Here is a 4,888-nt window from a genome sequence, read left to right on the forward strand (position 1 = left end):
AGGGGGGGATGACAAAGGCAAGAAGTGACTGGCTTACAAGCTTTCAAGAGGGAACCTGGTGCTAGGGAGCATGGAGGAAGGCAGAATCTCCAGTAGGTACTATTCAATCTGTCTGGGCGGAGCTGATGAAAGGAGATACAGATGGATAACTCGTGATACTGTAGTAAATAATTCTTATCAGGACGGATTATGAGGGTTGGAAATGCAAAGGTAGACGTTTTGTAACAAGGAACGGAGTGCTTAATTCTCCAGGATAGGAGCGGAGGCCTCTGGGACCATCAACGGAGAAGAGCCTAGAACACGACCCTACCCAGAGAAAAAGAGCTGCCTGAGATAGAGACAGAGATGATGACGTGGAGTGATGAAGCGACTGGGGACCTTGGACCCAGAGAGGGAAAGGGACTTTGGGCCGAAAACTGGGGGAAGGAGGTGGAAGTGTAGGGGACGGGTTTCTGGGATATACCCTTTGGGTGGTTGATGATGTATGAAGGGGATTGGAACCATGGCAGTGAGATGATATAAGATGGAATGAATGTAAAACTAAAGTTCTCCCATGTAAACTATCATATAATTCACAATAAAACATTTTAAAAAAAAGTATGTTTTTCAGGCAGTTTTAATTTTAAAAGTCAAATAAGAGAATAATTCAGATTCTAAAATTATTTTACTTTCTTTATCTGGGTTTCTACTGGAAAAGGAGTTAAAGAATCTGTGAATTTGTCCAAATTGTGAAACTACTTTGCAAACATCTAGCTATTTCCTTGGAGATCTTCTCAAAATCCTGGTAGCTTAAAGACAAAGTATCTCCTTTTCAGAAAGTTATTCACTTTCCTGAATTTTATTAACATTGGTATTATATCATAGTACATATATCTGATAATGAATATATGGAGTCCTGGTGTGGCATTGTAGGATAAACATAAGACTGCTAATCACATTACAGAAAGGGTTGTATAATAATTTTCCTTGAATTTATCCCTTATTGATTTAATCAGTTTTGTTTGTTTGTTTGTTTGTTTGTTTGTTTGTTTAATAGTCCTGGTGTGGCACTGTGGGTTAATGCGCTAGACCGCAAAGTCAGTTTTACTGCAAAGATCAGGGATTCAAGCTCAGTAGCCGCTCCTCCAAAACCCTATACAGGGTCGATAAGAGTCAGAATTGACTCGACGGCACTTAACAACAGCAACAACAATGAATATATAAAAGAAGATAGCATTTTCTTTGTATTGCTTTAGTGAAACAGCAGCTATTAAGAGTTTTTCTACTTCTACTGAAAACTCAGATATAAAAGTGAAATAAAGTCAGTTTTGTCTGCTGCACACAGTGGTCCTAAAGAACAACTTCTTCAGTTGAAAGATAAAAATGTCTTTCTTAAATGGGATTGGCATCACAGATGCCAATTGGACAAAAATAATTTCAAACACTGATATGACTCTAGATTTAAATCTATTGACTTTAAAATGTACAGCATGAGTCATAACAACTGGTGTTTTTTCCTTGCAGTACTTAAGCCTGGCGCCTCTGCACATAGGGAAATAATTCCGTACTGGGTTGTGTCCCAATTTTTTTTTCCCCAGGCCTTTAAGTATTTAAAATATAAAAAAGGCACACTCTTGGATAAGTAATAAAAAAGTTGAAAAATCTTGTCATCCAGTAATTTTCATATGGTAACTTTGTGTGAACAATGCCAAGTCTCAATTATGCATTATGTTGAATATTTTATATTTTATTATGATGTGACAAAAACCAGTGGTTGTGAGTTGTAAGGGAGAGTTCTAGAGAGAATTTCTGTGAAATGTATACCAATTAAATGTATGCTAAAAGGGAAGCATGAAGAAAGAAAGGACCTGTCTTTTGACCAACGCACCTTTGAGAAAAAAAAAAAAAAAAATACTTCTGTTAAAACACAATCTTTTGTATCATGAAGATTTGGATATCATGAAAGTCAGACAATACTTTTCCCCAGAGAAAAATATTCATTGAAAAATATATTCAGTACCTGATAGTTTTGAACTCATTATTAATATTGAAATCCTAAATAAATGGCTAAAAAGAGGTTCATTTTACTATATGTTGACCTCTTGGTGTGGCACTTTTGGATCAGCACAAGACTACAGACCACAAAGTCAACAGTTCAAATCCACCACCTATACAGGGTCAATATGAGTCAGAACGGACTCAATAGCACTTTAACAACAAAAGTCTGATTCATAGCGACTCTGTATAGGATTTCCAAGGAGTGGCTCGTGGGTTTGAACCTCTGACCTTGCTGTTCAAACCATCCTTGCAATCTATTGCTTATCCTAATGTACCATACATTATAAATACTTTGTAATTCACAGTTCTTACATGGACAAATATATACATTCCTGTTAAGCAACATTGGAATCAAGGTATCGTGTCTACTTCCTAATCATCTGCTGTTCTGGTTTCTATTACTAAAAGTTAGTTTTGACTTCTTAAACTGCAGAGAAATGAAATCACACAGTACATGCTATTTGTCATTTGGTATATTTCACTCAACAAAATATTTTAAAATTAGTGAATATGTTTGCATGAATCAGTAGTTCATCTTTTTTATTGCTGAATATGGTTCCCTGACATATGGACATACCCATACAGCAATTTATCTGTACTCCTGTTGATAAACACTTGGATAGTTTTTAGTTAATAAAGCTGCTATAAATATTTGCACATGTCTTTTGCTGTACATGTACCTTTATTTCTCTTATATAAATTCCAGAAATGAAATTCTGTGTCATAGAGTTGTTGTAGGTTCAGCTTTAAAAGAAAATGTTGAAGAGTTTATAAGAAAAGATATCCATTTTAGGTTTCCATCAGCAATACATGAAACTTTGCTTGTTCCTTCTTGTCAACATTTGGGACCATCAGTTTGTAAAATTGTAGTTGTGTTAAAATGTGTGTGGTGGCATCTGATTATGATTTTAAATTTAAATCAATGTATATGGACTGTGAACCATGATGCCGGCTGTTTCAGTCTACAAGCTGCTTCTTGGGAGAAGATGAGGCTATCCTAGGCACCCATGTTAACCTGTGTCTACCCTCTAAACCAGGAATATTTTTTCCTTCTCTCACACCTCTTGTAACCATCATAGAATGTTTCTTTTAGCAAGAAAACTTTTTATTAACTTTTTACAACATTGTTTTCATACAGTACTATGATCATTGGCAAGCAGATCTACAAGACTATCTTTCAAAGCACCTCTGGGTGGGTTTAAACTGCCAATCTTTTGCTAATAGTCAAGTGCTGAACTTTTTGTGCCACCAGGGACTACATCACTGGTCATTGTTGATATTGGTAAGTACTGATAAGTTGGTTCTGACTTATAGCTACCCTGTATAGCTTTTCCAAGGAGGGACTGGTGGGTTGGAACCAATGAACTTGCACTTAGTTGTTATTATAGAAACCCTATACACAACAGTACGAAACACTGCCTGGTCCTGGGCCAACCTCACAATTGTTGCCATGCTTGAGCCCATTGATGCTGCCACTTTGTCAGTCCATCTCACTGGGGGTCTTCCTCTTTTTCTCTGACCCTCCACCTTACTAAACATGATATCCTGTTTCAGTGACAGGTCCCTGACAACAAGTCTGAAGTGTGAGAGATGAAGTTTGGCCATCCTGTCCTCCAAGGAGCACTCTGGCTACACTTCTTCCAACACAGATTTGTTGGTCCTTTTGGAAGCCCATCGCACTTTTCAATATTCTCTTCCAACACCATAACTCATATGCCTCAATTCTTCTACGGCCTTCCTTATTCATTGTCCAGCTTTCACATGCATATGAGGCTACTGAAAATATCATGGCTTGGGTCAGGCACACCTTAGTCCTCAAGGAGATATCTTTGCTCTTCAACACTTTAAAAATATCTTGAGCAGCAGATTTTCCTAATGCAATATATTGTCCGATTTCTTGACTGCTGCTTTCATGGGTGTTGATGGTTGCTCCAAGAAGAATTAAGTTCTTCACAACTGCATGTGTTCTCCATTGATAAGAATGTTGTTTATTGGTCCAGTGGTGAGGACTTTTGTTTTCTGTGCGTTGAGATGCAATCCATACCGAAGGCTGTGCTCTTTGATCTTCATCAGTAAGTATTTTAAGTTCTCTTCACTTTCAGCAAGCAAGGTTGTATCATCTGCATATCACAGGTTATTAATGAGACTTCCTCCAATCCTAATGACACATTTTTCATCATATAACCCAGCATGGTATTCATCAAGGTAGCATGGTATTCCATTTTGTGTATGTACCAAAGTTTGTTTATCCATTCTTCAATTGATGGACACTTAGGCTGTCTCCCATCATTTTGTTATTGTAAATAGTGCTGCTATCAACATTGGTGTGCGTGTATCTACTCCTATTATGACTTGCATTTCTTGTGGATATATACCATGTAGGGGACTTGCTGTATCATACGGTATTTTTATTTCCAAATTTATGTAATCACATTTTATTTCTTCTACTACCCAGTTGCTTTTCTGCAGGGTGTTATTCAGTATCCATGTATTTGACTTTATTTCCTTGGTCTTCCTATTGTTGATTTCTTTTTTTGATAGCATTGCAGTCTGAGAAGATGCTTTATAGTATTTTGAAGTTTGTAAATTTATGGAGGTTTTTTTTTGTGGCCCAGCACATGGTCTATTCTGGAGAATATTCCATGTGCCCTGGAAAAAAATATGTATTGTCCTGTTTGCTGCATTGAAAACTCTGTACACGTCTATTATGTCCAGTTGGTTGATTGTGTTGTTTAGTTCCTCTGTGTCTTTGTCAAGTTTCTTTCTGGTGTTTTTACCCATTTTCAAAAGTGGTGGATTAAAATCTCCCATTATTATTGTAGATTTCTCTATTTCTTTCTTCAAATCTATT

Source organism: Chrysochloris asiatica, unplaced genomic scaffold (genome assembly GCF_000296735.1).
Source record: "Chrysochloris asiatica unplaced genomic scaffold, ChrAsi1.0 scaffold00111, whole genome shotgun sequence".
Taxonomy (NCBI): Eukaryota; Metazoa; Chordata; class Mammalia; order Afrosoricida; family Chrysochloridae; genus Chrysochloris; species Chrysochloris asiatica.